General features: G+C 42.4%; 1 pseudogene; it reads right to left on the reverse strand.

Annotated features, from left to right (window-relative positions):
- Positions 1-8,430: 8,430 nt before the first annotated feature.
- LOC124973849 (endoplasmic reticulum chaperone BiP-like) lies at positions 8,431-10,383 on the reverse strand (annotated as a pseudogene).
- Positions 10,384-11,941: the final 1,558 nt, after the last annotated feature.

Here is an 11,941-nt window from a genome sequence, read left to right on the forward strand (position 1 = left end):
ATTAAGTAGTATAGGAAGAATCTGAACTCAGAAGATTAGCTCCAAAAACCCTACCTAAAAGCCAAATTATGCAGCCTTCTGATAATGCAGAGAAAGCAAAAAGGAAAAAGTTATTGTACCTTATGCAATTAAGAACTGGGGGTTGGTCCAGAGGGCTCTTGCCAATATCTGCAAGGAATTCTATTCAGGGGTTCTCCTTGCCCTTGGCTGGCGTAGACACAGACATACTCCAGCACACAAACACATGATTTTATATGCGCACTTTGACCTCTGCTGACCTCCAGCTGCTCCCCTGTGCATGTCCTGCAGCAGTGCCCATTTTCTGGGAATGGGTGGATGGAGCTACTCTGTGCATGTCTGAAGCAAATCTGCTGACCCCTGTTCTCCAGCTCCATCCCACATTACCCTCCTGCTTCCCACTTCCCCCCTTCCTTCCCTCCCTCGAGGACCTGGCACAAGCACAGCATCCCATTTGTTACCTACACAGGAGGGTTACAGCCCTGCTGGCCCCTGCAATTTTCTTCGTGTGGATCTTCTGGCTGTGGTCTGCTTAGATTTCTCTCTGTGCTAGGAAAGAGTGAATGGGTAATGGGGAGGGAAACAGAACCAGTTGGTGACCTCAGCTCTAAGAAACTCATCAGAGAAGATACTTTTCTGGGGTTCCCTGAATATGTCTCAGAGTTGTCTAAACAGGTCATGTGGGAACATGTTGATGGAGAACTTGGTGTCCACCTAGGCAACAGGACAAACTGCATCTTTTATGCTAATTAGGCTTCACAAAGCACGATATGGCATTGTGTGTGTTTACACACATATGTCTATACACATATGTTCAAATCAGTATTTCTTCTGTACAAAGTGTTCATAGATGTCATCAGAATTTCAAATGGGTTGGAGTCCCCATAGGCATAAGATCCACTGCCCTAAACTCAAAGGAGATTGAGGGGAGATGTTCTAAACTTAGGAAACTGAGACATGTCATGTAGTCCTTGAGTTCACCTATTACATTATTTGGTTTGGGTGCCTCAACTCCACTGTCTGCAGTAATTAAATGTGAATATAAATATGTGAATCTGACAAATGTAAGAAAAATCACAGTATTTGATGGACAAAAATGGAGAATGAGATCATGGTAAGCCACAAGACAGAGTTGCATGTCCCCAACCAGAAGTCACACCCCACTATGTAATTCACCAGTTTGCTGGTTCTTCTGGAGTTTTTGAATGAAGCCTGGAATTCAGATTTTTATCTGAAATATTAAAAATTTCAAATTTTGGCTCAAGTGAAAATAGAAAGTTGGGAGAGAGAAAAGGAAAAATAATGTGCAGGCCAGAGTCAGCCTATGGGCCTCTGCTGGTTGACATCTGATGGGGTCTCCACCATTTTCCAGGAAGAGAAATTGAGACTCACCAAAGGGAAGGGGTGTGTTTCCCTAAGGTCACATAAAATGTGTGACAGAATCAGAACTCAAAATTCAGGTCTTCATGCCATAGCCCTCTCTCTACCTTCAGGGTTACTTGGAGGACAGCTGCTCACATTTCTATAGCCTCATCTTCTCCAAAGATGGCCAGCAGAGCTTCTTACTTATCCAGTATGGGAATTGATATAACTGTTTTTTTCTTTTATATCCTAAACTCTTCTCTTCCCATTTTAGTAAGGTCTTTTTGGTTCCAACTATGATTGAGACTTGGTCACAGCAGAGGTTATGCAAGCTGAGACTCAAGAAGCACTGAGATTTATGGTTCCTTTGCTGACCATGGGCCCATTATCCTATGAACTAATGTGAGCTACTCAAGGACAGCAGAGGACATACTTGACAGCCCAGTTGTCCCAGCAAAGAGCATTCTAGATCAGTCAGTCCTTGGTCAACCCCCAGCCTACTGTATCCATAACAGCAAGGTCACCCTGAATCAAATAAACTCTTCCAAGATAAACAGAAGCGTCCAGTCTTGATACTGTGAGCACACTAGAGGCTGAGAGAGGAAGTGTTTGTCCTTGGTGTGCTCTGGCATTGAAGTCACGGAAAGGAAGGATGCTGGGAATGGGCCTTGTTAGTCATACGATGATGTTCTCCACATGTCTAAGGGTGCCTGGGTATCATGGGCATTTGAGAACTAACACTCTTCCCCATGATGCAGGTTCATAACTTTGCACCTGCTAATGGCTCTAAAGGAGAGGAAGATAATTTTTTCCACTCTGTTTTAAGATACAGGAAGTTTTAGGGTTGTTTCCAAGTCATAGAAGGACACTTTCTGGACTCTTCCTTTCCCACCATGGTCTGGAGTTGAGCATCCCTTCCCCTGGCCCCAATGTTGGGGCTTCTGTGTTTCCCTGGCTCCAACCCTGCCATGGGTGTGGCTTCCCATGCTACTACTACATCACCTCTTCCAGGCTCCATAGAGTTCTCTATTAGATCACAAATGCAAATTCAGCTAGGGATCGCTTGGTAAACACAGGTAAATGCAGAGTCCCCAGGCCAGAGCTACAGGAAACTGAGGTCAGTGTGGGGAAACTGAGAAAATTAATCTTTAATTTATACCCAAGATGAGTTTTGAAACACTTTTTGGAATACCTTGTCCTGGGATCCTGAAGCCCAAAGCACATGGCTGGGAGAACACATTGCATGGAAAACATTGGGGTGCAGGGAGAGATACAGGGACAGCCTGCAGAGCACCAGGGCACAGAGACTCAGGGACAGGAAGCACATGGGAGAAGTCATTGACCCCCTTGACTGTGAGTCAACTCTCTCCTTTCCTTCCCTGAGGGTTTACGTATATAATTCAGATTATTTTTATTCCTTCCCAGACCTTGAACTTCAATTTCTGTCCCTTTCATGGCACTCTTCCTCTGTAGCTTTCTCTTCAGGTCACCATGACATTGCTTGTGCTCACAGGACACTGATGATCACATAAAGAAAATGATTTGTCCCAATCATAAAGGTCAGGGAAGACCACCCTGGAAACAGAACACCCATTCTTTGACTTTCAGGCCAAGTTTTTGTCATTTATGCTCTTGGACTACTCTGTACATATTGGGGGAAGAGGGAGGTTTATGGGTATATGGCCAAGGGAAACTTTTATTTGCAGCATAATTCTTTCTGAAAGGATTATCCATAACATTCTGAATGGGTCTGCATTTAATAACACCTAGTGAATTGGGCAGAATGGACTAAGCTCTACTGCTGTAACAGCCAAGTTCAAATTTCAGTGGCTTAACATAAATGCAATGATTTCTCTTTCACACCATCTACACAATATGGGTAGGCTTAGAGGCTTCTGTTCCTCAAATACTCTTGGAAATTCAGGCTGGTAGTGTTTGTCTGAGCATGTGCTTTCCTTGCAGCCAATAAACATGGTAAATCTCTTATCATGACTCTCGAAGTTTCTGTTTTACAGTGGCACATTTTTCTTCTTCTCATATTTCATTGGCCAGCACAAGTCACATGACCAGGCCAAACTGTAAAATGCATAGAGAAATATGTTCCTTCTAGGCTCCTGGAAAGCAGAGAATTAGAAGTATTTGAAGTGTAGCATTCCTGGCCACTAGAGTGGTGAAATTCAGTAATATAAAAGTGTGAATAAAAACATAAGCTAGAATGTATTGACAGCTTAAAGTTGGCCACTTTGCATACACTGTCCTGGGCAAGGTAGGCATGCAGTCCTGGGCTTGTGAAGGGGAATTCTGTAGTTGGTCCCCTGGTCAGTAAGTGATGTCTTTAGTTTTCAAATCTTACTTTCTCTCCAAACCCTTACTATTTATGTATTTATTTATTTTTGGTACAGGGGATTGAACCCAGACTTAACCACTGAGCCACATCCCCAGCCCTTTTTAATATTTTATTTAGAGTCAGGCCCTCACTGACTTGCTTAGGGTCTTGCTAAGTTACTGAGGCTGGCTTAGAACTTGTGATCCTCCTGCCTCAGCCTCCCCACTGCTGGGATTACAGGCATGTGCCCACCATGCCCTTATTCTTTTTTTTATTTCTTCTAATAAGTTGTTCTTGACAGTAGAATACACTTAGATATTTTGATAGATCATACATTAATGGATCTCTCATTTTCTGATTGTACATATTGTAGGGTCACATCCACCATGCAGTCATACATATGCACAAGGTAATAATGACTGATTCACTATACTATCCTTCCTACCCTCAAACCCCTCTCACCACCCTTCACTCCCCTCTACCTGATCTAAAGTAACTCTATTTGGCCCTAGTTCCCCCTCCTTATTGTGAATTAACTTCTGCATATCAGAGAAAACTGTGGGCCTTTGGTTTTTTGGGTTTGGCTTATTTCACTTAGCATATTTCAAGTTTTTAAAATTTGTTCAATACATTCTTTCAAAAGCACCATATATTTTCACAATATTAGGAGGGGTGAAGTAGTATTAAGACACAAAGGTAACTCTTCAGAAGCTCACTGGCCATTAATATATTTATAACCCATCTTTCACTGGATGAGAACTCCCATATCAGACTTTTCCTAAAGCAAAAGAATCACCAATAGATCAAGTGAACTGACATTTGCATGATAGGTGACTTAGTTTTCTCAGGTATTTTGTCAGGTGCTCAACAACTTATCAACTTTCTCTAGCCAGATATAACCTGACAGTCAAAAAAGGCTTCTGTTTATCCTAACAGTTAAAATGTTTATCGAAATTTTTGAAGGTCATTTTTTGGAGTTTTCATTATTCAGCAAATATTCACTGCCCCTCATCCCAAGATTAGTTATTCCAGACCACTGACTTTGGGATGGGGTTGGCCAATATGAGCAGCATTCTTAAAGACACTCACAGACTTTGACTTGGTTTGAAGCTATCTTAACTTTTCTTTCTTTCTTTTGGTAGAGCTGGGGAGAAATCCAGGGCCTCACACATGCAATGCGCTACAACTGGGCTCCCTCAGCAGCCCCTCCTGAGCTACCTAAATCCACCATGAGAAAAGTATGGCTCACCCAGTCCCTTTGCATTCTGGACAGAGTCCAAAATAAATGCTCACACAGCAGACACAGGATCATCAACCAAGTCAAGTCTGCATCGTCTGAACCCGGGTTGATAGCAGACCTGCTTCTATTAAGTAGTGACTGGTTGAAGGGTTTGTGATACAGCATTATTATGGCAACAGTGGACTGTACCTGGTATGCTGGTGGGAGTTGAAAGATGTCCCCTGGGCACATTTATTTAGGCCTATTTAATTTAGAGAGGTGGAGAGGATCTCCAGAGACCAAGGGACATAAGGAGCCCTAAGCTCTGACTAACACATTTTGTTTGAAGATGGCCAGGCCACTCTTCCTCTCTGGAATTTGTTTTAATTTAGATATGAGGGATCTACTCTAGATCAGAAAGGCAAGTAGGCCAAAGGAACCCACTGAGCTGTATTAAGGATGGTTACCTTGAGTACCTCAAATGCGGAGGATGCTCTCAGGTACAGAATGAAAGTTCTGTGACTGATTATTGATGTCTGCCACAATCACAGATGTGTGTGTGTCCTTCTCTTGCTTACATTTTTACATCTGAGACTCTAGGGGTCTAAGAAGTCAGACAGTTGTCCCTGTATCCTTATATTTGAGTCAGGGAGAAATTGGATCTCATGTGAAAGAATAGGAAAGAACAGGAGGGATCAGAGTTCACCAACAGGGTGAGGTTACTGTGACCCTTTTGTGACATTCCTTGCATTTATGCAGCAGAGAGTCTATGGAGAGCTGCAGCTGTGATGGTGAGGCTGGTGGGTCACTTGGCAAACACACCCCTCTGCTCACCAAATTGTGCAAAATCTAACCCAATCTAAGTCTGAGGCTTTAAGAATTAAAACTGAATCAGGAACATTCAAAGGTGGTGAGGGGATTTGGCATCTTTGATTTCTTTAAGGGCAGGTGCAAATTCTCACAATGGGGTGACAGGTACCTTTTGGTCAACTCAGCAAAACTGCCAAAACTATGACCAGAGTTCAGCTTGAATCACTGCAGAGGCACCCCATTTGCCCAGGCACTGTGCATCGGGAAATGCAATTGACTGCTCCCAGGTGTTGGTTTTGAAAGGGCCCCTTCCTTTTGAAGAATGTGCTCACACCTCACACCAGAGCTCATTCTTCAGCTTTTGGTTTAATCACTGAGCATCACATTTTAAAGCAACTTAGAGAAAATAGATTCAAAGCTTAGTCTGTGCATAGGGTGGCTGTCAAAAAGGCATGCTAATCTTTTCCTGTGGTTGAAAAAAGAAAATTGACCTGAAGTTTGCCATAGATGAAGAAATTCAGAGATTCCACTTTTCAGCCTTCAGATGGACCACCTGCTTACAAACTGTCTGTACTTCTTCCTCTGAGTACTGCTTGGTCAGTGGGCCACCCTCGAGCAGGGTATGGTGAACCTTGTTTGTTTCTGCAGGTCTGGATCCCAACAGGATGCCTGGTTCATGGGAATATCTAGAAAGTCATGTGCTGGTGGAATGAATGCTGGCCAGGGCAGCTATGCCCAGGCCTCAAGCAGGTCTGGGAACAGCAAAAAGCATAAGAAAGAAATAAAAGCCCATCCTGCTCTTTCTTTGACTGGTGGTGGTGGTGGTAGAGTGCAAGTGATGTTGGGCGAGTAAGCATGAAGATGGAGAATGGGGATATCATGACCAGTGGGTTTTGCAGAGGGATAATAGCCAGGATCATCAATATCAATCAAACACCTACTGTGTAGCAGACACTTTTAGCTTAAGATTCTATAAACAGTTCAATAGGGTCCCTGACCTCAGCAAGTTCACGTTCTTTAGTGAAAAACATTAAACATCATTTGTTGACCCTTAGTTCACACACAGGCATGCTATCAAACATTTTGCTGGTATAAACTAGTTTGCTCTTAGTAACAACTCTGTGAATTCCTACTTATATTCTTCCCAAGTAATGGACCATAAGACAACAGTCCACTGAGATAAAACAATTTGCCAAAGGTCCCTCAAACCCAAGTCTGGATTACTCCCAAGCCTCTTTCATTAAACTAGTATGTTACACACAGTTTTGTTGTTTGTTAAATGGAGGACTAGATTTCTTCATTGAACTACCAAGGTTTATCTATTAGCTGCTGCTACACAGCAATCACCCAATCTCAGTGGCATGTCACAAGCCTTGATTGCACTCCTCTGTGGGTTCCTTGGAACATCTCTGCTGATTTTAAGTGGACTGACTCCAGTGTGACTGCAGGAGGGCTGAGGTAGGCAGATGTAGGTTGGGCTCAGGTGAATGGCTTTTGCTGCAAGTATAAAGTCCTCAGTCCATCTGGGTAGCTCTGCTCCCTGTGTTACTTCTTTTGGAACCAGTGATCTAACTAGGACTTGTGCTTCCCCTGGAGATGGTGAAGACCATGGTGTGTATGCAAATTTCAAATTCTTGCTCATGTCAGATCTCTTAACATCCCCTTGACTGAAATCAGTGACATGCTGAACCCAGAGTCCATGAGTGAGCAAGTGTCCCTAACGTGTACACCTAAATGCAAAGTTTTTTGACAGGGACACAGATCAAGGGGGAAAAGTTAGAGTTAGGGTCAATAATGCAATCTGCCACAAGGCAGTAGTTTATTGTGGTTATAAAAGTGGAGAAGGAATTGTCCAAACACACATATCAAAATCTTCAAATTTTTTTCTAAGAGTTAAAATTATGGACCCAATCAGAGAAGTGATTCAGAGCCTGTGGATGTCAGTGACAGCTTTACTCACACTCAACAAGCAGTTTGAAATGGCCTGGAATAAAGTTATTTGGGAACCAATTATGAGATGGAGTAATTTTCAGTTATAACAAAAATCACATTTTGTAAAATACTTAACAGTACCAAATGCACATGATATGGAGGTGAGTGGGAAAAATTCAGTATGTAAAACTGCAAATGTAATAGTGTCTTCATTGGTGAGCATTTCTCTCTCTCTCTCTCTCTCTCTCTCTCTCTCTCTCTCTCTCTCTCTCTTTCTGTCTCTCTCACGCACACATGCACACACACACATACACACACAGAGGGACCACAGTGAAAGAGATGAAAGTAACCAGGACTATCTACGAAGATGCAATTCAGGTTGATATCAACTCTTTTCTTTATGCTTTTTTTTTGACCAGTGTAAATAACAAACATTTATTGGTGTCACTTATGGTAGAAAAAAGTTCCTACACCAGATGTGCATGACCCAATTGTTAAATAGAACATTTCTGTAGTGAACACACATCCTGACCCATGTTTTTATATCCAGTTTTTAAGGTAGCCAATTCCTCCCCCCCCACCCCAAAACATGTGAGAAACTGCTAATGAAGTGCAGTAAACAGCCACTTGGGCTATAGCATTTTCAACTCCACTCTGAGGTGAAGATTCCAATTACATTCGAGACTTAAGTTGTCTCAATTTTCTCCTAAGGAATGTTCCTGAGTTCAGTATTTACAATATTACAATACTAGCAGATCAGTGTCTACAACTCTTCTTCTTCTGATGTATCTTCTTCACAAGTTGGGGGAGGACCTGAGCTTCCATAGAGCTTGCTGATAATTGACTGAAAAATTTCTTCTAGTTCCTTCTTTTTAGCTTTGAAGTCTTCAATGTCAGCATCTTGGTGGCTTTCCAACCATTCAATCTTTTCCTCTACAGCTTTTTCCATGTGTCCTTATCTTCAGAGGAAAGTTTACCTCCCAACTTTTCTTTATCTCCAATCTGATTCTTTAGAGATTAGGCGTAGCTTTCCAACTCATTCCAAGTATCAATGCGTTCCTTGAGTCTTTTGTCTTCCTCAGAAAACTTCCCCGCATCATTAACCATTCTTTCAATTTCTTCAAGTGTCAGGCGATTTTAATCATTAGTAATTGTGATCTTATTTTTGTTCCCTGTACCTTTGTCTTCAACTGTGACCCAAAGAATACCATTCACATCTATCTCAAAAGTGACTTCAATCTGGGGGACCCCACGGGGAGCTGGAGGAATTCCAATGAGAACAAATGTACCCAGAAGGTGGTTGTCTTTTGTCAGGGGTCATTCACCTTCATAGACCTTGATTGTAACAGTAGGTTGATTATCAGAAGCTGTATAAAAGATCTGAGACTTCTTGGTGGGTACCACAGTGTTCCTTGGTATCAGTTTGGTCATGACACCTCCCACAGTTTCAATACCAAGTGTCAGGGAACATACATCAAGCAGTACTAGGTCACCTGTATCTTGATCACCAGAGAGTACACCAGCCTGGACAGCAGCACCATATGCAACAGCCTCATCTGGGTTTATGCCACGGGATGACTCCTTGCCATTGAAAAACTCTTTAACTAGTTGCTGAATCTTTGGAATTCGAGTAGAGCCACCAAGAACAATCTCATCAATATCAGACTTCTTCAAATCAGAATTCTCCAGTACTTTCTGGACAGGCTTCATGGTAGATCAGAACAGGTCCATGTTTAGCTCTTCAAATTTGTCCCGAGTCAGGGTTTTAGAAAAGTCTTCTCCTTCATAGAAGGACTCAATTTCAATTCTTGCTTGATGTTGAGAAGACAAGGCCCACTTGGCCTTTTCTACCTCATGCCAGAGTTTCTGCACAGCTCTGTTGTCTTTCCTAACATCTTTGCCAGTCTTCTTTTTATACAGCTTGATGAAGTGTTCCATAACATGCTGATCAAAGTCTTCTCCACGCAGATGAGTATCTCCATTAGTGGCCACGACTTCAAAAATACCATTGTCAATGGTGAGAAGTGACACATGAAAGGTTGCACCACCCAGATCAAACACCAGAATTTTCTTCCCCCCCTCCCTCTTGTCCAGGCCATATGCAATAGCAGCTGCTGTAGGTTCATTGATGATCCTCATAACATTCAGGCCAGCAATAGTTCCAGCATTTTTGGTTGCTTGCCTTTGGGCATCATTAAAATAGGCTAGTACAGTAACAACTGCATGAGTAACCTTCTTTCCCAAATAATCCTCAGCAGTCTCTTTCATTTTAGTGAGAACTATGGCAGAAATATCTTCTGGAGCAAATGTGTTAGTTTGGCCACCTCCAATATCAACCTGAATGTATGGTTTAGTTTTCTTTTCAACCACCTTGAAAGGCAAGAACTTGATGTCTTGCTGCACAGAGGTGTCATTCGAAGTGCGGCTGATGAGTTGCATGGCGTCGAAGACCTTGTTCTCAGGGTTGGAGATGAGCTGATTCTTGGCTGCATCACCGATCAGACGTTCCCCCTCAGGGGTGAAGGCTACATAAGACTGCATGATGCAGATCTTTGGCGATGATCTACACGCGGCCATTCTTGAACATCCCGATGCAGGAGCAAGTGGTCTCCAGGTCGATGCTGACCACCATACCCACGTCCTCCTTCTTGTCTTCCTCCTTGGTCCACACCACACAGAGCAGCAGTATCACTGCAGCCACCAGAGAGAGCTTCATCTTGCCGTAGCTGTCAGCCACTTGCTCTCGGTCAGCAGGCAAGGAGGCAGACAGGCAGAAGTTGCAGGAAATCCAGCAACAGGCCGCAGAACCAGAGCACAGTGAGGTTATGGGTCTCTCACACTCGTCACACCTCAACTCTGTCTGCCTGTGTTGTCTCTGCCAGTGTCCTTTTCTTTATTCTTAATGGCAGTTTTTCCATAACAAACACTTCTGTGTATGAACACCCCACTCAGACCTGCTATTTAAAATAATCTTGCCAATGAAACATTCATTCTGAGTTGTCTGAAAGCTTTTTCTATAAAGAAAAGTAAAATCAACACCAAGGATTCTATGGAATAAAAGAGAGAAAAAAGCAATAGTGAAAAGTGGTATAAGTCAAACATTCAAAATATTTTTAAAAATCTTGTAATACATATAGATACCTTTTATTTTAATTCTTTATAAGTGTCTGGCCATAGTACCCATGTAAAAATTTTTGATTCTGTGGAATAATTATAAATGCAAATTTTGGAAGTCTGAAATATATCAATATTATCTGGATTGAAAATAAGTCCATAATGTAACATAATGAACTTTGAAATGCAACATAAATCTGCCAAGAAAAGTATCTAGCCAGCCCAAGGACCAGGCCCATTAAAATTTGCCAACAGTTCCTGGGTGGAGACCTCATGCCAGCAGCTCACAGACTCAGCAAGAGCAGGAGCCCTCAGGGTGAGTGCCCAGTGGATGATCCTCTCCAGGCTCTGGTTAGAGGAGACTTCTATTCAAGTAGGGGGATGGGGATTGTTTTCTTTTCTAAAACAAGAAAAAGGATGAAAATGCTCAGCTAGGACCTTTCTCCCAAAATGTTGAACAATTTCAAGGAAGAAGTACAGAAGACACGAGCTACAGAGGCCCATCTTAAGCCCAGGCAGGCAGGCAGCACAACTGGTGGACAAACAGATTTGGGACCAGTCAACTAGCCAGGGCCTTTCATTCCAGAAGCTTCAAGCCTTTGTCCCTGTGGAAAAAGGAATTGCTTTCTGAAGCCAAAGCAAATAAGTTGGATGGATTAATCCCTGAGTGGGATGCTTCAGAAATAAAGAGGTGGATGAAGGAGGGCTGGGGTACAATATGACTTGGCACCACCCCACCCCATGTATTCTTTAAAAGAAAACTTGGAATTCTGCCAAATTATTCACCATCAGTATCATAAAACTAATAACAAAAAACAAACATAGAAACTAAAAAATAATTCCAACCATCTATCCATGAGTTAGGTGAATGGGTAGACCATATATCTGCTTGATCCTGGCCCTGCCAAAGCAGACTCGAATGATGCTTGGTGTGCTATTTAGTTTTAAAACTCTCAAGGCCTCATTAAAAATGGGGACCACAAGAATAATTCAAGAATAGATAAAACAAAAAATGACAGAGTGAAAAACAGCTGTAGGACCAAAGGTAGCTCCATGATCCCATTCTAATGCATTTGAGCACGTTCCATTCAAGTCAAGAAAATAAACTTGGAAGAGTCCCTAATCAACTTTAAATGACATTCAAGAAAAATAGTTTTTAA

The sequence above is a fragment of the Sciurus carolinensis genome, unplaced genomic scaffold (genome assembly GCF_902686445.1).
Source record: "Sciurus carolinensis unplaced genomic scaffold, mSciCar1.2, whole genome shotgun sequence".
NCBI classification, from domain to species: domain Eukaryota; kingdom Metazoa; phylum Chordata; class Mammalia; order Rodentia; family Sciuridae; genus Sciurus; species Sciurus carolinensis.